The 23,472-nt window shown below is 39.9% G+C and overlaps 1 protein-coding gene across 1 annotated transcript in view; it reads right to left on the bottom strand.

The window, feature by feature from the left end:
• SkpA (SKP1-related A) overlaps positions 1-21,600 on the bottom strand; it is an 80,055-nt gene extending 58,455 nt beyond the window's left edge. The window contains exon 1 of the mRNA XM_067156607.2: positions 21,441-21,600. The gene's annotated coding sequence lies outside the window, so the exon portion shown is untranslated. The remainder of the gene's footprint in view (positions 1-21,440) is intronic.
• Between the last annotated feature and the right edge of the window lie 1,872 nt (positions 21,601-23,472).

Raw genomic sequence — 23,472 nt, 5'->3', positions numbered from 1 at the left:
AACTAAACATACAAAAAATGTATGAACTATACATAGGCAACTACATTCAGAACAATATTGATCCAGAGAAGAGGTAAGAAATGGCTTTACTCAAATCTTTAATAAACAGTTCAATTTGTCATTCAAACCACCTGAAACAGACACTTGTGATACATGTGATATGTTTCAAGCAAAGCTGAAAGGTAATCTGAATCCAGAAGAGAGAGAATCTCTTCAACCTGAGCGCTCATTCGAGACCTTCAGAAATGTTTGCCATACCCACTCATATCAAATAGTCAGTTTCTATAAACAGAAGCTTTGGGTCTTAAATTTTACCTTGCATCTGATTCCTCAGTTCACTGTGCAATGTGGGACGAGTCAGGAGGGTGAGATGGATACCAAATTGCATCAGCAATTTTGAAGTGGGCAAGTAGCCATACCTGACAGTGACTTGGAAGAAATCACACTTTAGACAGACAACTGTTATGGACAAAATAATGAAAACATTATGGGTTTTTTCTGGTTACTGCATAAGTACCCATAAATTAAGACCATAACTCTGATGTCTCTACTAAAATGTCATACCCATATGGAGGGCAGCAATGTTCATGCACCGATAGAGGAAATGGACAAAACTGAACATGAGCATTTTAACACCCTGGGACTGGCAACAACTGGTAAGAAACTTCCAGCAAATACGTTGTTCATAATATGGAACTTGGAAGATTTTAATATTTTCAATTCACTGTATGACACAGGAGACTCTTCAAGCAGTCCCCGTGTTCACAGGAAAATTAACATTTATAAAGTGCCATGTTTTCCACTGAAGTGTGTGCAATTACAAGTGAAACAGCAAAACTGAATTTCCAGCATATCTGAACCAACTCTCAGATGTCCCAAAACCTATTTCTCAGCAGAAATATGATTTAATGGCGCTATTGTCATATGACCCTTCAGTTTGCCATGCATTTTATGAAAACTTAGAACATTCAAGTAATACAAACAAAACCGACTATCCAGAAGAAGACATAGATGAGATGTAGGAGCAAACTGACATTTTCTTACAGCAAGTTATACCACAATGTGAGTAATGTTCTGTTCATGAAATATATTTTTTCAATGAAATTAATGTGGTTGAATAATGTTATTTCTTAAATAGCAAGGACACAGTCATATAATGCAACATGTTTACGAGAGGTATACAACTCCTGTCCATTATATATCCGTAAAATCAGTACAAAATAAAGAAAAGTACATTACGTGTGAAGCAACATGATACGTAATGTTGAAAATGTAAATATACAAAATTTTGTTACGATGATGCTATTAACAGGAAAGATAATTCAGGGAAAACACAGTAAACATCTTCAAATTGCTCTCCTGTAAAATATAAATGTTAGAGTGTCCTATACCTCCAACACACACAAATACACCAATTAAGAACTTCCATCCCAATAAATTTTTTTGGTAGAAATTCAGTAGGCACTTACATTAGTTTTATAGCATGACAAGGGTGTAATATTTTAGAAATCTTAAGTGGAATACCTTGTAGAGGAGAGATTTGTTCATTGCGACAGCCAAGAACTCATCCGCCGCCCCCCCTCCCCCCCGCCAGAAGTAATTTTACTTTTATAACCTAATACAATTTATCCCGCGCCATTGTCCATCTCCTAACTACGTAGTAGCATTTCCATTGGCGGAGACAATCGGATATGACGCCACTCTCAGCAATGAAGTAAAATTAATTCCGTTACTAACCCGCACATAACTACACAACTAAATGCAATCTGCAAAGAAACAATGTACAATACAGAACAATAATTCGACAGTCACTGGCGAGCAGACGTCACCAACCTGGAGGCTTCCCACTATGCTTTGTTGTAATCCAATGGCTTTGTCACTAACCTACCCTAACGTATCCAAACCAATGGAGGTTTCACACGGGATACTAGAGGCCTAAGGGCCACTTTGCGGCTTCTGACCTGGGGGTTTACGCCCCCAGACCCCGCTTTGCTTGATTCAGACAATGGCTTTGTCACTGTACGAGATTTGTAAATTCAAAAGTAGTGCCGCTGCACTAGGACTAGTTCTGTAGATGAACAGTTGGCAGCCCTGTCCACCGCACGATCACGACCATCGTGAGAAGTGAGCAAGAGACAATCAAATGACAGTGCAATCGCGCCTAGATGCGTGCACTGAAATTGTTGTACTTTCTGAACTTTAGCCAATTTTTGTAATAAAAAGATAAAGGTCAAGTTAGGAATAAACTCTATGAAAGAAAATGTATTAAACTGCTCCAGTGGTGGATTCGTGTGGCAAATTTAGGACAAAAGGTTACCTAGGAGATAATAATAATAATAATAATAATAATAATAATAATAATAATAATAATAATAATGTATAATAATAAAATTATTATTATTATCATCATTATGTGCATGGCCTTCAGAGGCGCCTGGTGCAGGTCTTTTGAGTTGACGCTGTATAGTGAGTGTGACCCTACCTAGGATGAATTGTAATGATGGCACAAACACCCAGCCCCTGAACCAGAGGGATTAACGAAAGTTAAAATCCCTGACCCTGCCAGGAATTGAAGCTGGGACTAGAGCCCTGTGCGGATATACAAAATAATATCCGCAACCACACTTCCTTCATCTGTATCTGTAACATGGTTATCAACGGATAATTTGAATATTTAACTACAGTATATTACACCCAAGGTATTGAAACGGATAATCTGTTAACATAATACAATAGGCCTGACACCTGGCACCAGAATCCCTACAGTTGCAGGTTTACGAGGGTTTTTCTGATAACGGAACAACTATATTGGATTTTTCTCTTCCGACTACTACAGACGTATTGACCTTCGTTCCTTCCTTCCATTAATTACGAGCAGGAGCCAGTTAGGCTTAAGTCAGATTTACGGCTTTATGGTTTCAAGGCTCTTTATATATCACTATTCTCCTATACCAATGTCAAGGATTGCCTAATCACAAGCAAAAGCAAGAGTACACCCGAGTGAAAATTAATAAAAGTCATCATTTAGAAATTAACAGCAAAATGAACCGCACTGCCATGCAAGTTGTATCCGCCAAGGCACTAACTTCGCGGACATCCTCATCCGAGCAGGGCTCTAACTGGGGTTCCCTTGGACCAAAAGCCAGCATGCTAACCATTTAGCCAAGGAGCAGATTAATGGAGTACCACGGAGAGTACGAGACAAAGGCGACGATGGTCGCTTAGTTATTAACAATCCTCACTTAATGCCCTCTCGAACTGGTGCCGTACTTGGAAACTTATCCCCAATCCACAAAAATGCAGCCACATGACCATAACACTACATAAATCTCCTCCACCGACATATTACCTACTCGACAAGCCTATCACCATAGTTGCGCAACAGCGTGACCTAGGGGTAATATTCGATACAAAATTACAATTTAAGACCCACATAGAAACATACAACCAAGGCTATGAAATTATTAGGTATTCTCTATCGCTTCACAGAAATTTCTGACCCCATTGCTCGTCATCACTTCTTCCTCACCATCATTCAACCTCTCTTAGCTACTGCTCTCCTATTTGGACAACAGCCTCCTCCTCCTCCAATACTAAGCAGTTAGACAGAGCAGTGTGGTGGTGGTGATTATTGTTTTAGGATGAAGTACAACTAGGCAACCATCCTCCATATAACACTAATCAAAGGGAAAATATTGAAGGGATCCGACACTTCGAAAAATGAAGGTATTGGCCAAAGGAAGACAAGGGCCACAAAGGGCGTGAAAATGAATGACTCCCTAGCCCTCCCAAACCTAATAGCGTCAGGGTCGGAAAAGAACAAGAGTTGACCAAGAGAGGTCGGATAGGATAGATGAAAGTGAGGAGCCTGGCACCAGTAAGTGGAAACACCAGGACTCAGCTAAGGGCCTCGTGGTCGCCAACCCACGCTCCAAAGTTCAGAGCCCACAGAGCAGCGTCCTCCTTTGCTGCAATTGCAAGGGACAGAAACCCCAAGCTCAGAAATCTGTCTACGCAGCAGGTAATTAATATGTCACCGCTGCACATCAGGTGACAGGTAGCTGACCTGAGTTTCCTCCGCGGGATCTTAAATGGGCATTACCGCTCGGAACATCTTGTCTCATTCTTCTCTCTCCGTGTTCCTTCTCGCTCCACCAGAAACAAAGACCTTCTCCACATTCCCCACACTCAGCACTCGATACTTCAACGATCTTTCCTAATCCGCCTCCCAACACTCTTTAACAATATTAATAGGAGACAAGAGCTTGATATAGAATCAAATAAAAGTCTATTCGAGAGGTGTGTAAATAGTCTCAAAGATAAGATGATGTGAAGGGATTCTACCGCCATCTTGACCCACGACTTGACTATGAATATGGACATTCTCATGGTTTTCGATTTTTACAGTTATTAGTAGGCTGTGTACCTGATATTATATTTTATGTTATATTTTATTATGAAAGTTTACGTTAAGTCTTGACAGTGCAAGTGAAATTTGCTCAGTGTAGCTGTATCTTGTGCTTCGTGAATAAATAAATTAATTATGAAAGGTGGAGACTAAATAGGCCAGTGCTAGCTGCAAATAGAGGATTGTGGAGGAGAGGCTTTCTGAATTAATGCTGAAAGTCATAACAGTCTATAAGATATACAATATGCAATGCATGCATTGTTCTATCATGATTCTAATGAGCATGTGAATGGTCGAAGTTCGTCCCATTTTTTAAATCACGGAGCAAAGAGGTATGGCCTGAGCTATATCCCAGGACAGAGACTGAGTCGTGTGAAAAGTACTCTCCTAGGAAACTTAAAAGAGATTTGTTCTTCCGAGTACTCCATTCTGTTCTGTGTGAATAAAAATGGACATGTAAAATGAGTTTCCTCCAAGACAATTGAAAACCTCTCTGCTTTGCTTCCTATCCTCCAGTTATGATTTAGAGAAAATTCAACTTGTTTTTTTGTTACATACTGGCAGTCTGGCCAGTTAAATCTTGCTATGGTAAACCACACAGCCAGTGTCTCCACGCCAAGTGTTGAGCAGTGGTAAATAGCCTGACCCATTATAAGGACCAACGGCTAAGGGTGGAGTAGTCCTTATAGAAGGGAAATGGGCCCTCAGTGGAGGAAATGCCACTGAAACCCCATATCAACTGTATAGTCTGTACTCCAGAGGAGCGGCTACAAAAGGAGTCCGTTTGCCATGTTAGGAGCGGCCTACAAGTTTCAGCTGGCAGTAGCTCTAAAATGCCTTTGGGAGTGGCGAACCCATCGTAATAAAAGCCTATATGATAAGTGTACTGAAGCCTCGGAAAATGCTAGGGCATTCCCCACAAGCGATGTGCAGTTCTCGTGATGCTGGGGGAAATGTGAGAAATGGGCGACCAGCAACCAAATACATCAAGAAAGCGACCATCAATGTAGTGACACAAACAGGGAAGGTGGAAGATTTTATGGTTGACAAAAATATAGCATTGCTGAAATCAGCGAGACCAAATGGAAAGGAAAAAGGTGAGAAGAAACTAAAGAAAGAATACACCCTATACTATACTGGAGGAAGAGAAGGAATACCAAGAATTGGTGAAAATATAAATGACAGGTAGATTAAGGTCAGATTGAGACTTGAAACTGGTGTTACAGATATAATTCAAGGGTATGCTCCACAAACAGGAAATACAGATACGGATCTAGAGGAATACCTTGAATATCTGGAAGGCCACATACAGGACAAATTGTGATCATAGGAGACATGAATACCCAAGTAGGTCACGAAAGGAAAGATGAGATTTTAGGGCCATTTGGATATGGGAAGAGAAACAAGGCTGGAGATGGTCGACTTTTGTATAAGAAATGAGCTGATTGTTGGTAACACATGGTTTTGAAAGAAGTCACAAGATAAGATATAGTTAGGATAACAAAATCAAAACTCTGATAGATTAGATTTTGGTTGAGAAAGGTAACAGGAAAATGTTGGTAGACATAACAGTCCTCCCAAGTGAATCTTTCGAAGGTGAAGAGTTGTGATAGCTAAGTTAAAGATGGGAAAGATACAAAATATGACAGATTAGGGAGAGAAAGCTGAGGGTGTGGAAATTACAGGAGAAGGAAATAAATGAAGAGTTCCAAACACAGATTAAAACAAGTATACCTAAGGAAGACATCAGAAGGATCGAAGAAGAATAGGCATGCTTTAAAACAGCCACGGTGGAGTCTGCAGAAAAGACCTGTGGAAGAGTATCAGCAAGGAAGAAAGATCGAGAAATGCCCTGGTGGAATGACAGGGTAAAAGATAAAAGTTAAACGGAAGAAACAAGCTTGGAAAAGATGGCTGAGTAACAGAACAGAATGCAAAACGGAATAAAGGCCCTGCAAGGAGTGCTCCAAGGTGGTTAAAAAGAGAAAAAGAAATGCTGGCAAAAATTCACTAAATCTCTACAAGATACAACCAGAAACAAAAATATCTTATTCCAGTGGGTAAAAAAGAAGAAAAACCCAGGTGAAGGTGCTAACTTCATTAAAAATGAACAGGAGAAAATGATGACAGAAGCATGATATATCGCAGAGGTGGGGAAAGAACTTTGAACAGCTTTACAACATACAGAATACCTCGGTACAAGGAGAAATCAATGGATGCAGATGGAAGATAAGGAAAACGAGGTATTCATGGCAGAGATTGAGTGGGCCACTAAAAGAATAAAACAAGGCAAGGCAGCTGGAATTGATATGGTCAGCATGGAAATAATAGCAGCAGAAGCAGTTGGTCTACAGTGGTTTTAGACTCTTCAGAGTGATATGGAGAGAAAAGACTGTTCCAAAGAGTGAGTGAAAGGGGTCATTATACCAATTTTCCTCTTCTAGTACTTCATTGCTATCGACTTCTATTTGCAATACGGTCCATAACAGAGCTCCATCTCATTCTAGGACATTCCCTAGGCCTCTTTCCAGTCTCTATCCATGAATGTTCTCTTTGGTATTCTCTCTCCTAGCAGTCTCATGTGTCCAAACCATTTTAGCTATGCTATATGAATCTCTTCTTGAAGAGAACACACTCCGACGTTTCTCCTCATTTCCTCGTTTTGTATTCTATCTCCTCTTTGTCTTTCCCTGTACGCTCCTCAAGAACCTCATTTCAGCTGCTTTTATTTTACTTTGGTTCCGCTTAGTTAATATCCAGGCTGCTGAAGCATACGTCAGTATAGGTTTATAACAGGATAAGTATAAAACCTTCTTGCACTTCATTAGCACATCTTTGTTCCAAATAATGTCTCCCACACACTGGTAGAAACTTACAGACTGCTGTATTCTTAAATCAATGTAACCATCCAAATTTCCATCTTGTTATATCACGCTGCCGAAATATTTAAAAAATTTCACTACTTCAAAGGTTTATTTCTTATTTTTATCACTGCCCTGGATTTTCTGTTACCTCTTGTCATGATCAAAGTCTTACTTTTTGCAGTACTAATCTTCATTCCAAAATTTCTTCTCCCCTCATTCCATAAATCAACTTGTGTCTGTACTTCCACTTCATTATCTACCCAAACTACAATGTCATCAGCAAAGAGCATAGACTACTTGCTCACCCATCATCATCTTGATATTATGTAGAATTCTAGCCATGATAAGAGTAAGGGAGACAATACACTTCCCTGTCTTAACCCTTTACTGCATACTGTTGCCCTCTGGAAAAATAACTTTTCACCTGTATAAATGGATACAGATTGTGAATAGAGGTAGTTTTACGGCACACCAACTGAAAAACTCATACCAGTGAAACCTTTTTCGTTTTTTTACATAACATGACAAAACAGCCCTACAACCATAGGTACTCCTTCCATCCCGTCAACATCCTCGCGTACCAACCACAGTTTATGTTTCAACATTAAAAACTTCATATCTGGTCCGTACTGAAAGGAGATAACATACAATAGAGGGAAATTTGATTGATCCACCTTTTTTCAATACATAATATGTTGTTAATATAAATAAAAATGTGATCATATTAACATATTATGTATTGAAAAAGAAAGTGGATCAATCAAATTTCACTCTGTTGTGTCACCGTTTATTTTACATGGGCCATCACATTACAGACCTGCGGTCGTGCAAGTATACTTGCACCTTGCAATATGTACCCATGGCCAGTAGGCAGTAATGTTCGGTCTTTGAATGTTAAAAGCTTAGCGTAAAATCGTGAAAAATCATATATACAAGCCATTATGGCAACCGAGTGTTAAGCTACTAGACCCAGTTAAGAATTGCTGGCAGATCTAAAACACTAAACATAAGTTGGACATCATAAAGCCAGAAATTTTCTTCACCAAACAAAAAATAATTCATGCAGCAGAGGGTTAAGCCTGTCTCAACTCTGAACCATTCAGTTTGACCCACTTTGGTTCAATCACAGATTTTACAAATTTTGATACAATGCTATTACCATCTGCATTGTTTCATTCCCAATCTGTGCCTGTCAATGTTTCCCTTAAATTCCTTGAGACAATGTCATATGCCCTTTCAATATCTAGAAACGTTGCTATCATGTCCTTGCCACATTCCCAATACCTTATTCCATCATTTGACGCAATGTAAATATTGGGTCAAATATGGACCTGCCTCTTCTGAATCCATACTGGTGTTCTGACAATTTTCCCTCTAGTCTGTCTCTTATTCATCTATCCAAGATTCTTTCAAGGATCTTAGCTGTATGAGGTATCAGTGTCACTAATTTTCACATTGCTTCCAGTCTCCTTACTTGAAAATTGGTATAATGACCTCTTTCGTCCACTCTTATGGAACAGTCTTTTCTCTCTATATCACTTAAGATTCTATACAACCAATGTAGACCAACTATTCTTGCTGCTATTATTTCTATGGTGACCTCGTCAATTCCAGCTGCCTTGCCTCGTTTCATTCTTTTAGTGGCCCACTCAATCTCTGCCATGGACACCTCGTGTTCCTCATCTTCCATGTGCACTAAATCTGGTTCTTCGATTTCTCCTACCGATGTATTATGCACGCTGTAAAGCTGTTCAAAGTTTTTTCCCCACCTCTGCAATATATCCTGCTTCTGTGTCATTTCCTCCTGTTCAGTTTTAATGAAGTTAGCACCTTCACCTGGGTTTTTCTTTTTAACCCACACCTGGGTTTTTCTTTTTAACCCACTGGAATAAGATCTTTTTGTTTCTGGTTGAATCTTCTTGTAGAAATTCAGCAAATTTTTGCCAGCATTTCTTTTTCTCTTCTTGAACCACCTTGGGGCACTCCTTGCAGTGTCTTTATTCCATTTTGCATTCTATTGTTCCGTTCCTCAGCCATCTTTTTCAAGCTTGTTTCTTCCGTTTAACTATCTTTTACCCTGTCATTCCACCAGATATTCACGGTATTCCTCTAGATCCGTATCTGTATTTCCTGTATGTGGAGCATACCCTTGAATTTTATCTAACCAGTTTCAAGTCTCAATCTGAGCTTAATCAACCTGTCATACGTTTTCCACCAATTCTAGGTATTACTTTAGGTCTTTTCCAATTATGAGACCTATACCATTTTTTGGCTGCTCTTCCTCCACTGTAGCATAAGGTGTACCCTTTCTTTAGTAATATTTCTTTACTAATATTATTGAACTTATTTTTGTAATGACCAGTATATCAACAGAAATATTCTTTTGACTATTACTACATAAATTTTACAATCATAAAACACATACACAAGATTCCTTTTGTAACACAAATTTATTTTTTGGCATGGTACACTGCCGGCTTATCTTAAACATGCTACACTGCTAAAAAAAATAATTTGGTTACATCCTTAGATGTGTACAAATGTACAGTGGGATGGGGATTGGACTATTATGGCTATAACATATCCCGTTTACGTCATCCGGATGTTAGGGAGTTTGAGTTGAAAGGTACAGGTGTCAATGTTCTATCTTTATACACTGCTAGATGGACGACTCCTGCAAACAGACTGAAGTCTACCACCTGCCATTCTACACGGCAAGGGGTTGCCTGCGTGTTACCTATCATAATTAAGTTTGCCATATTTATGTCTGTTACATCGCCTGATTTACTTTAAAAGGACTTATATCATGCAGTGCATATAACTGCACAAATACAGTAAAGATAGAGATGTGTCCTCTCATAAGTAATTTATTACATCTTATTTAAGGTGGTAATATTTCAATCGCTGACTACATAAATGTATAGAAGCCGTTGAATTACTTATAATGAAGAATTGTTCTTTTACATGCAGATTCCCGTTTCATAATTTACTGAAAAGGTGGGCAATCGCTGTCGAGTGAAAAGAATTTGTACCCAATAAGTAGTTATTTTTTTGTCAGGCTCCTTGGCTGAATGGTCAGCGTTGAGGCCTTCAGTTCAGAGGGTCCCGGTTCAATTACCAGCCAGGTATAGGATTTTAATTGCGATTAGTTCAGACAACATATTGCACTACCAACCACCACAGATACACGCAGTAATGATTACATCCCTCCATGTGGGGTTGCCGTCAGGGAGGGCATCCGGCCATTAAGACAGGGCCAAGTCCACACGTATGACAGTTCGCACCCGCAACTGTGGCAAAATCAAAATAAGTACCGTTACAAACTGAGTGACCAAAATTCAAGGGAAGGGGTGACCCATTACAAAATGCACCGTGTATGACCCCTGAACGTTGGGACTAGCTGCGGCATAGCTGAGCAGTCTGTCCCAGACACCAGTCTCGGAAAGATGGCAACACGTCACGAGTCAACAGACTGACCGTGGGATGATCATCGGCGCACAGGCCATAGCATTGCAGAGATTACATGCAAATTCAGGTTTCTGAGGTCAACAGTGACTAGGGTGGATCTTTACAAAGGAAATTTAATTTGTCCTATTCAATATATACATACCTCTATCTTTAGATGGAGTAATATTAATCAAACATGTTTCAACTCGTTTGAGCCATCTTCAGTGAAAAAAGTTAAAAAATTACAAATTATGTTAAAACAATAAAAAAGAGTGAATACAAATGAGACAGGATGAAATTAAAACAGTAAGTAATTATGGTGAGGTTGTGAACCTCAGTATAGAAGTGCAGTGTTACAATTTTAAGATTTTAATATCTTGTAATAGGGTGGATCTTCAATATCACACAGAATATTACCACCCGTGTAAACCAACGCAAGAAAGACCATAGGTGTTTAACAAACGGACATCACGTCACCTCTGCAGAATTATACTGAGCGCTTGACGGGGTGTCTGGTCACCACCCAATTGAATGATGGGAGTCAAGAACTCATTTCTACTAGGACCCTACGAAGGCAACAGCACCGCCTAGGCTTCACCAGCCGACGTCCGCTTGTGTCTCTTTGCTCAACAATGTGCATGGGGCGTAATGGGACATAGAACAGTTGTGGCGTGTGGTATGGTCCGATGAAACCTGGTTCCAGTTTTATCGAGCTGATGGGCACATGAGAGTGCGGCGTATACCCATGAATCTATGGATCCTGCGTGTCAAGGTTCTGTCCAGGCGGGAGGTGGCTCAGTTCTGGACAGGGCGATGTCCTCATGGTCGTAATTAGGCACTACTGACCAGCTGCAGGGAGCGCCGACAGGTGCACGTTATGTGGACATTCTTCCAGACCATTTGCATCCCTTTTTGGCCCTAGGGTACTCTGATGGAGATGCCATGTTTCAACAGGACAAGGCGCCATGTCACCCCTCTGTGATGGCATGCAGGTAGTTGGAGGATCACTCCAGTGAAGTTACGAAGATGGACTGACCTTCCAGATCCCCAATCTTAACCCTTTAACGCCAAAATTATTTTTTTTCGTCCGTTTTCTTTGAAATTCGTCTAAATCACTTCAGGTGCATAGTATAACATAACTACAAAATAATAACCCATATGTGCCCACTGTCGACATTTGTCGACGTTAATATCTGAATATTGTCGATCTTATATCGGTAAACCTGAATAATATTTTTGAGGTGCATTGTTTACAATTCATAGTTTGATACTTACTGCACAGCACGAAAACAAGAATCACTCGTTTTCGCGCCTTATCGCGTGGCTGCGTATGAAATATCATTCCGTATACACTCGAGAGGGTGACGTTTCCGTCGCGGTGAGTAATATTTTCTTATAATATTGTTACAGTTGAAAGTAAGATCGGACTGTTGTGTTAAACGTAATAACGAAACATGCCTTTAACGGATTTTGAATTCATTTATGGCTGATTTATAGTTGCTTTTGTCTAGCAGAACAAAAAATTTCCACGTCGACATATGTCGACAGTGGGCGCGAATGGGACTGCCTAAGTACTGATATACAATTTTCATTTATTCATCTCTGAGTGACCGTCGAGCAGTTCGTAATCGTCCTAGAGGAATCACAAAACATCCTAGATGCTAATATACCGTATACATAAAACAACCTGAAAATGCTTTCCATAGTGACTGGGATGGCGATGATGAGTCTTGTGGAGATATAAAGACTCTCTGGTAATCTACTCTGGGCTGATGCTGAACTAGTGTGTACAAAAATAGGTGAAAATGGTACAATGGTAATGCTGAAATGAAGTACATAACAGTAATTCAGACAGCACGTATAATTCCGCATAATATGCACATGGGGAGCGTCGATCGATTGGATCAAAATGTATCTTGTTAGCGCATCAGCATCAAAAACAAGAAATGGTACGGGCCTCTAATTGCGTTCCTTCTGAACGTCTGCATGGACAATGCATGGCAACTTTACCGTTTGACCCCAAAGGGCATAGAGGAAAATTTAGACCTTCTCGGCTTCACACAGTACATCGTTAGGACATATATCCTATCTTGTGCCGTTACGCGTCCTAACGCATGAAAACCGAGTACGAAAGTATCTTCACGCGTGTTGCCAGAAGTGCGTTCCGATGGGGTATCCCACTACCTCGAAACAAGAGGGTAGCAAGTGCGGTGCGCTCACTGTGGTAAAGCTGCCAGGAAACAGTGCAAAAATGTAACGTTGGCCGCCACGTCCTTTGCTTCGAGTCATTTTACTCACGCTAAACCAGACTGGATGAAGAGAAGCAGAGTGTAACCTCAAAACGCAGACTGAACTGTTTTAAAATTCTACTCGTAGTTTTCCTTTTTTGCTCTTTTCAGAGTGATCATACTTGCTCAAAATTTGGTATTGTGCGTATAACAAGTACTTTAAACATACAAATATTGTCCTTTTGTTTTGAAACAGTATGCATTCTAAACTGGGACGAAACTGTTCCTCATTTATGTTTTGAATAATGTTTTTAAATTATTTTCTGCTTATTCAACACTCATGTGACTAATATCCACCAACTGATTAATTATTACATTCATATAAGCTTAAAATGCGAAGAAAAGTTCCTTTTTTGAGCATGTCTCTTACCCTACCCATTCATGCTCACTGTCGACATGTCGACACTGTAAATCTCCGCGAAAATATGTTAATGAAACCTAAAATCATAATAAGCCTTTCATTTAGGTTACAAACAACTGTACTTACGAAATATATCGCAATATTCCACAGAAAAATAATTTGGGCAGATATGGGTTAAGCTCATACTTTTCCCGGTTTCGTCGTTAGGTGGCGTGTTCATATGATCACGCTAGGCGGATATGTTAGCATTTCATTCTGTATAGCATTTCTTTACTATTTATAAATTTTATGTATTGATATTGATAAATTATGAACAAAATACACTAAAATAAACTAAAGATGATAATTTATGAAGAATATACATTAATTACAATATGTACATACATAAATAAAGCAATAAAAGTCTCAAGATATTCGTAATATATTACATTCAAGTTATCTAATTCGTAGAAATTACCGAATAGGAACAAATATAAGAACTGTATGCTTCACACTGTATGAAATAGGACAAAGCATTGAACACAGAGTCCAACATCACATTTTGTGCACTCGGTGCGAACATTACTGGAGCATTCCTTTCCAGCACAGAGTCGTCGATTGCAGGGCGCTACGAGGTCCCCAATCCCGTCAAGTCGTACATCGTCAGTGACACTACTCTGCTGGATACTGTATCTCGAGATGATGGGGCGGCCTCTTCCTAGTGGCGTTATTTTGAACTTATGTAGATATGTTTGCACAATGTGGCGACGAAATTCTAGATGTGACAAATCATATCCAGACCTCCTTAGCAGTAACCATGAATTGTGAATGGACACGTCCAGGAGCCATGTGAATAGCGACCACCACCATTTCTTTCCACGTATGCCTACTCTGTAGTACGACACATTCTGGTCCATCCTATCTGTTCCTGCTGAAACGGGATCATCGTCTGCGCCTCCTATAAGATCGTTGCCAGCGAGTACAATTTCTGCCTTACTTGAAAGCTGGCGACCTGTGAGGTTATCAACCAAACCACCAACATCATCTCCTGAATCTTCGTCGGATTGAATATTAGCTTCCGGAGGTTCAATAAAAATGCTGTTAACCTCTCCAATTGGTTCGTTGGATTCAAGAATATCTAATACTTCTTGGAGCGTAATGTCCCTGTAAAAAGGGAAACAAGGTTATGTAGCTGCATATTTGTTAACAAGTCGCAATTTATTTAAATGTAGAATAGATGACCGTAAATTGAATAAAGTTGTTGAATGAAAATTGATGTATAACAGCGCATGAAAATGAGATTCCCTAGGCCTCGCAATCACCATCAAATACGTGCACAGGGTGAATAGCTAACACAAGCGCTTAGGCAATGTTTTAAGTGCCTACGGGAGTAATATTTACTGTTAAATGTAAATTAATTGCATCATAATGTGAACATAGGTCACTCCCAAACTTGTTAAGCATATTAGTTGTGTAATCTAAACATAAATATATGTGAAATATTAAACTTACTTGAAGCACGCCATCATGATCCAGCTTCTGTGATAATGACACGAAACGAATGTGCACCGAAACAATAAGTCGATATGCATCACGTAATAATATGCTCGCACACAGTTGCCACATGCTTCTTGAATTGATCTACACAGTCAGCAATCAATTCCAGCGCTATACAAAGCACCAAGAACAATCTAAATGAAGGAATGCAGGCCGTGATCACATGGACACGCACGGCGTTAACGGGTTAATCCAATCGAGCATTTACGAGATGCCGTCGATGCTGGTGTACACTCCACAAACCCCGCATCAACCACACAAGACCAATTGTGGGTGGCAATGCAAGATGCGTGGGTCGAGATCCCTTGAGGAAGGATTCCAATACCTTGTAGAGTTGATGTTTCGTCGTAGTTTTGAGGACTCGCGGAAGAGCAACTCATTTACAACACATTCAGTGTCTTCCCATGACTTTCGGCCACTCAGTGCATTCGCAGTGCACATTTTGTACCCGAGGATTATGAACCATGGCCCTATAGTGGAATAATGCTACTGGCTTTACGTCCCACTTTGACAGCCATGAAAGCCAGTCAGCCCGACTGGCCCTTGTGATGGCAAATGCCCACTAATTTGAAATTCAGTTCCAAGTGTTGCCAAGTACTGTACTGCCATTAATTACATTTTCTCTGAAAGGTCAGCAATATTACAAACATTGGCAGATCACCACGTGACTGATGTAGCACGTGAAGATAGTTACAGAGTTCAACTCAAACTGATGGCATATGTATTACCAAATAAGACTTAAAACATACGGCCAGTCTTACTACACAGAAGTGACTCAGGAAAAAAAGTGCGGTTTCAGGCAACATAGTAAGACGACTTGTTTCAAGAATTATTATTATTATTATTATTATTATTATTATTAAGCGTATGGAATTTACAAAATGGACAAGTATATACAATATTATACCAAAGAAAAACCTGCAAAGAATACATGGTAAGTAGGGAACAATTACACGTATCTAAATTGTTTAACCACTGCACTACGGATACTGAGACATCAGCAAAGTCTTTTCGGTCTCCACCATAGGGACGCAGAGGGCATTCGTCCATTATGTGATGCATGGTCTGGACTAAAGCACCACAATCACACGGTGAGTCCCTGAAGCCCCACTGGTGAAGGGAGAATGCAGATCTTCCACAATTAGTGCAAAACCTGTTTAGTGATGCCCACGTTCTTGGCAAACTGAAACCAGCTGGGGCGTGGTTTGGATTAAAGAGACTTGGCCACTCCGGAGCTGTATGAAACCATTGCTCCTTCCGTTTCACTTTTAAATTGAAACCAGCATCCATTATATTCTTAGCTGTTTTCATTGGTGGCTTACGGAATTTCAGCCTTTGTCTCCAGAGATCTGTAACATCTGTGAATGGGTAGAGTTGGATTGGACATGATCTTATATTCTTGAACAAGGACTCAAGAACGTCACAGGCTTGGTGGAGCAATGTGGGAGAGGACTGGCAGCCAGTGCGTTGCAATAGGCTTCAGAGTACCAGAGATACACATGGTGGTGTTAAGTTGTACATCGACTTTCTTCACGTTGCAACTGTTAAGCCATACTGAAGAGCAGTATTCAGCTGCAGGATACAAGAGGCCAAGCGCAGTACATCGTAATGTGTCCGCTGAAGCACCCCATGAAGTTCCACACAATTTAAACAGAATATTATTACGCGATCTCAACTTAGATCCGAGGTTTTCAAGATGCTTTCTATAAGATAGGGTTCGGTTAAGCGTTACCCCGAGGCACTTTGGATTAGGATTGTGTTTTAGCACTGAACCCTGAATGCTGGGTTGTAGTCTCCAGTATCGGAAGTAAGAGCCAAGTGTATTCAGGTCAGACGTCAGGATGTCCTCGGCATGGCTGAAATCTGGATATTGAATGGCAATGGCTAGGTCGTCTACGTAAGAGAATTTTACTGATTTTGTCTCAGGAATATCCGATATGTAGAGATTGTATAGAAGAGGTGCCAATACTGATCCCTGGGGAAGGCCATTTTTTAGTTTCCTGAGACGACTAATGTTATCGTACATGACATGGAAGAGCCTTTCGGTTAGCATACTGTTGATCAGTGTGGTTACAGTTTTGCAAGGGATAACTCGTTGCAGCTTCAACATCAATCCTTGCCTCCACACAGTATCATATGCAGCCTTTAGATCTAAAAAGACTGCAGATTTTTTAAAAGAACTGATCTTATGTATATACTACACTTCATTCAACATACTAATATTGTGTGAAAACAGTGTAAAGGATCTTTAGTAATATATTGGTCTTGTCATTTAATAATCCTACCCCTTATCCCCATTTCAAGCCATTGTCATTTATTATTAGTACAGTCTGAGAAAGGAAGAGAATAGTTTACCATCAGATGTTCAGCTAATATGCCTTATAAAAGGCAGGACAATATTCTGGGGATTAGGCAGTTAATCAGTCAATTTCAGTTTATAATTATAGTAGACAATTCCCTTTGCATAATGTGGAAACTTGTGTTTTTACCGAGTAGAATGGTGCCATAACTTGCTTCACTCCTGCGCATTGAGGCTGAATGGAGCCAACCTCCTAGCGGTATATATACAGTAGGCCTGTAATACATCATTGGAGAGTGTCAATTCAAAGTGTGTGCAAAGTTGGTCTGTGGGGAATGTAGTACTTAGAAGTCATGGCTGATCGTGCAGACTGAAGCACGCAATTGTCGAATGAAGCTACTCAGAGGTACGTTGCCAGAAAGGTAGAAGTTGATAGAATATGATTTGTTATCTGTGAAAATGTTCCCAAGTGCTCTGGGACAGACAGCAAAAGGAAAACAACTGAGGCTGGATTGCCTTGTGCAACAAGCTCACCAAAACTACCAAGTTACCGCACGAGCAGGCTTTTATAGTATGAGTTACTGACCAGTCGCATACAGGCTGACTGGCACATTTAAGATCCTGACGACCTGGGGCCTGTTCCACAAACAAACTTTGCAACTTTTCAATTCTTGCAAAGTGCAAAGTCTTTCTGTTCCACCATGATCTAGGTTGTACTTTTCAATTTCTTCGCAAAGTGAAAAGTCTTTGCGAACGAGTGATCCAATCAAGTTTATTCCATGGGCAAAATGTATAGGTCTAATACTCTTATGATAAAGCAAAGGACTACAAAGGGAATGAAAATGCCACTCCCTAGGCCTTGCAAACCTAGTACAGTCGGGGGAAAGGAAGAGAGTTTACCATCAGATGTTCGTCAGAGTCCAGAGAAGACGGAGCGGTTTCATCCAACAACGGTACAATCTACCAATGCTCGAGGTGGACAAGGCAGACTGCTATGAACATACATTGCTGATAATTACACACACTGGAATCAAATCGTTCAGGCATACTATCGAACGACATCTTACATGACAGTCAACACTTCAGATATCAGGGTGGGAAACAACACAATCTTCCTACAGCCCAGATCTCTCCCCACGAGATTTTCACATCTTTGGGGAGCTGAAGGAAGATATGTATGGACATCGGTTTGCATCGGACGACAACTTGTGTAACTGAGTACAGATATGATACCATCAACAGCACACACTGTTTTCAAGAAAGGGATTAACCATCATCAACCTGTGGGATAAATGTCTTAACAGTTCGGCAAAATTTTTCCTTCCGGAGCCCTGAGTTTATAACATTATAAGGAAGCTAAAATAATGCAAATGTTACTTAGAATACCTTGTAGAGGAGAGATGTTTTCATTGCGATGTCTAGGAACCCACCATCCCGCCCCCAGAAGTACATTTACTTTTATAACCTAATAAGAGCAGCAGCCGCCATCGGCCATGGCTAGCGTTACTACTCGCATTCTCATTGGTGAACGTGACGTCATTGCCATCAATGCTGATAGATGCATTGCGTTACCAACCCCGGCTGAATAAAAGCACAAAGAAAAAACACCATGTAAAGGAAACAATGCGATATACACAACAGTAGTAATTTCATTTAATACTTACGTTAATGTAGATGCGGATACAGGGCTGCTCCTCATGAAACTAGGTGCCTAACGCCGCTTCTAACCGCCCAGATCCGTGGTCTTGTCCACGGCAAGAATCCTAACTGTCCAGACCAATGGTCTTGTCCACGGCAAGAATCCTAACCGTCCAGACCAATCGTGTTTCCTCACGAAACTAGGTGCCTAACGCCGCTTCACGGCTTCTAACCACCCAGACCAATGGTCTTGTCCACGCCACGAATCCTAACTGTCCAGACCAATGGTCTTGTCCACGGCAAGAATCCTAACCATTCAGACCAATCGTGTTTCCTCACGAAACTAGGTGCCTAACGCCGCTTCGAACCGCCCAGACCAATGGTCTTGTCCACGGCAAGATCTATCTACGTTCTTTCTTCCTGGCAGCCCTGATCGCCTCTCAACAACATTCTACCCGAGCATGCAAACAAACGACAGTCGTACAGCGCGCAGCTGAATGTAGCAAGTGCTGGGCTGCGGAAGGTAAAATTATAATATCCAGCGATTATTTTTAAGGAACAAAATGTTCTAATATACCTTTTGGCAGGTGAACTGTTTTCATTTGACTACCCCTTCAACAGACAACAAAAGCATGTATGCATACCTGCCAACTTTTAGAGATCAAAAATAGGAAGATTTTTTTAATTCTTGGATTTCACCACATATACTGCACGGTCTAGGTGAAAAAAGGTCAGGATAAAAGGCATACATATCTGCAGTGTGTGTTAAAATGGAATTATGAAAATCAAGAAATAAGACATTGGTCTGTTTAAGTACATATGCCAAAGAAAAAACAGCCTTAAAAGTTAAAACAGTTCAGGTGAACACAAATTTTAATCACCGAAGTCCAATGCTAAACCACACTGTTAATAGGTTGCCTCAATCATTGCTTTAGCCCTGAAGACAAGACTTACACACACGCGGAAAGACTCATTTATTTACATGGTTGCGACCTTCTCGGGAAGGATTTGTCAAGTGGTGATCAATACTGCCAACCTCTCTACTTGGGAACTAATGAGTGAGTGGTGCTTCGATAAGTGGTGGTGATTATTGTTACACCATTAGTCTGGACTGGTTCCTGCCATGCAGACGGTTAGGACAGGACCTGGATCTTGCGGTGCTGATAGGATCTGGACAAGACCTGTAATATAGGGACAAGCAAAGGGGCACTTTTATTTTGCTGGGTTGGTAACGGATTATGATCATAAGAGTCGGGAATGAGAACACGTGCCGCTTTACGTTGGCCTATGCAAATGCAAGTACCTACTTAAAAAAAAAAAAAAAAAAAAAAAAAGAATCGAGAGCAATACCCTTCATTAGGTTATAAAAGTAAATGTAGTTATTGGGGTGGGATGCAGGTTCCTGGACATCACTATGAACACATCTCTCATCCGAGCACATTCCAAGTAAGATTTTATTAATTTGCACTTATAACGTTACAATAATTTCGTCTCCAGGGCTGGAGCTTTACCGTTGTCTCAATAGCGCTCTCCAACAGTAGTCAGCAATATGTGTATTAACATAGAATTTCCCTATATTATCAACTCAGCTATCTGGATAGCACAATGGAATGAAACAATAGTGTACTTCGCATTTATGAGAACACACTACATCCTTACTTGCTAAGGCCTACGTTGTTAGATACCTTTTGCTCATCTAGCATTTCTCTTCAAATGATTATACCAACTTATGACAAACGCTAAATAATAAATACTGGAATGAAATTTTCAAAACCTAGAGTGGAAGAGACGTACAAACAATTCTACAGTTCAACGCTGACAATAACATGAAAAAGTTCCACAAACAGTTCATGGCCAACATTTAATTAAAAGGTGCAATAAAATTACAGTTACGTATACATTAAACCTCCAATTGAATCACTAAAACTCTGGTTTAGAATGTAAATCAAAAAGATTAGTGTTCAAATATAGAACGCGTAAAAGAAAAATCGAACGTTTAAACGATAATAAAACACCCCGTCATATATCAGATTGGTGTTTCAATAAAGAAATCACTCCTATCTCATTCGAAACAGCACACATCCATTTAAAAAAATGGAAACATTGATTCCTTTTCAGACGGAATAATTACGTATACCATGAGGTCGGAAATTTACATGGCAACAACGTGCAAGTCCCAGAAAAAAAAGACACACTGCTGATTTAAACGACTTGAAACTCATTCGTAACAAATAAAAATGTATCATCGTCAAGCCATAACTCGTTGAAACGAAAAATAAGATCCTTCCTGTTGGCCAAACATATTACGAACATGGAAAATTTCATACTTGTCATACAAGTTCGTGACAGAGAGAAACTATTCAAGAAATCGTAATCCTCAACATATTCCACCAAATGTCAGGAGTGCAAAGCTATCAAAAGGAACTCTGAACATAAGAGAGCAACACAAAGTCAATCCTCAGATTCGATGAGAATGAAATTCTACCTCTATACTACAACAAAGTTCAGTACCGTATCCACTTCTAACCACAAAATAACGATTTTCTAAATATCTACAAGAGTCTAAATCATTAAAAAAATAACACTTTCTAATACTCACCTTTCAAGAAAGATTTTTCAGGTTGAATGAATAAAATAAGAACTGTCCTCCAAAATACTCTACAAGGAAATTCGCACCTCCTTTCTGGACCTATTGTTCAGCAAGCTAACTCGTTTCTAATTGGCCACAGGAATCAAAGAGAATGACAGGAATGGTGCGAGTCCCATATAGAATTGGCGCAACGGCATATCACGGTCTCTGAGATAATTACCTCTAAAATTGGAATCATAGTAATTATTTACAAAATAATTCTACCTATTGAACATTATATAAGCACAGTAATTTTAAATTAGTACGAATATCATTCCTAATGAAGCATCTTCTACTTTCAAGCAGTGCTTTCGTTAAATTAAAAAATACTACCAATCACTGCCCGGTTAATAATTACCTATAACGACAGAAAATAATAAAATTGTTAATCCTTAATCCATTCCCAGCAAGTGAAAATATAAAAAACTATCTCATCAGGAAAGAAGAAATATGTAGCTTCGAGCACATTTTGAAACACAATTTGAAAGAAAACAAAAGAAAAAGAAAATTGAAGCCTTCAAAGGAAAGGGTGTGTTCAGACTTGTAGCTGCATTATTTACATACAGGAATGTCAAAATCTCTTTTCGAGCACGAAAAAGAATTGAAAGCTGCCAGTGGCAAACTGAACACTATAATAGAAACTCATTTTAAAAATCGTATTTCTTCAGTTAACCACTAGCACATCATTCCTTCCATATTCTTGCAAATTATGCATGGTTAAGTTTATGGTATTTTTGTTTCATGTTTAGTTCATCCAGAAAGACCTGTGTGCATCATATCCAGTATTGCACCATATTGTGCAACAGCATGGGTTGGAAGAGTAGATGGGAAGTACCGACCCCTCCACAGATTGAATATGAGCTACAGAATTCCCCTTTCTCCTTCCAAAGGCAGCCTAATTTTTGTTCATTCCATTTTTAATGCACGTTACACGCAGCGTAGCCAACAGTACGGTTTGAATAGAGGATTTACGATTTTCAAAACTCTATATACAGTGTACGGTTCGAGTGTCAAAACGTACGTGTTATATACGGTTATACGGTTATATACGTTGCATACGGTTCTGAGAAATTTTTAAATCAATTTTTTTTTCAATACTGTATTAGAAATGTTCAGATGGTTTATGTCTTTTTTCTTTCCTGTTTGAACATACAGTACCTAAATTCCTGGACATGTATGACATCACTGGCGTAGCCAAGGGGGGGGGCCCACTGGGGCTGGCCCCCCCCCAAAAAATGTTTCCTGAAACTAGAGCGAGGATCAGCCGTTGTTTTACGTACGATACGAACAACTTAAAACTTACGCCGAAATGACGAATTAACGTAGCGACAAAGAATATACTAGCAGGGCTCAATACGGCCATTCATAATTCTCCATATTTGTACTGCTTGAATGAAAGGAAGTCACTTAGGATTGTGATGCGCGGGGATATTTCACTGTATAGGCCTCAGTACTGGGAATGTGTTGACAAATGCCAAAAGATGAGGAAAGGGGCAATTAGCCAGGGATTACTCAGTAGGGGGCCGGAACGTGACCACCGAGATAACGGGGTCCACAGCCAGAAACAGTTGAACAACATCGTGCCAGCTTTTGTAGATCAGTTCCAGGAAACTGGGGTTGTACCGTGGTTGAAAGATGTGCTGTGTTTAAGTTGCAGCGTTCGGAAGACTGTGACAGGATTGTGATCTGCACGTTAGTTTCTCATTTTGTGCCATATAATAACTTTATTTGTCACTAAGGGCAAAATAATGTGCATCCTCGGTAAGTTATGATTTTTTTAAAAAAATTCTAATAGCAAGACAGATCGCAGATGCGTACCTTAGTTCTATAGGTAGGTCCATATATTTTGTCAAATGCCCGGGGACTGATTGGAACTTCAAATGGCACCATCAAACGTGCATGTAACTATCTTGTAATTAGCGGACGTGATAACTCAGTTCCAATGGTTCTATCTTCTCATCAAGACGGCCGAGGCTTGAGTCGCAGTCGATGCATGAAACAT

This window comes from Anabrus simplex, chromosome 12 (assembly GCF_040414725.1).
Source record: "Anabrus simplex isolate iqAnaSimp1 chromosome 12, ASM4041472v1, whole genome shotgun sequence".
In the NCBI taxonomy this organism is placed as follows: Eukaryota; Metazoa; Arthropoda; class Insecta; order Orthoptera; family Tettigoniidae; genus Anabrus; species Anabrus simplex.
The sequence above is the reverse complement of the archived record's forward strand: the minus strand, read 5'-3'. Positions and strand labels throughout refer to the sequence as shown.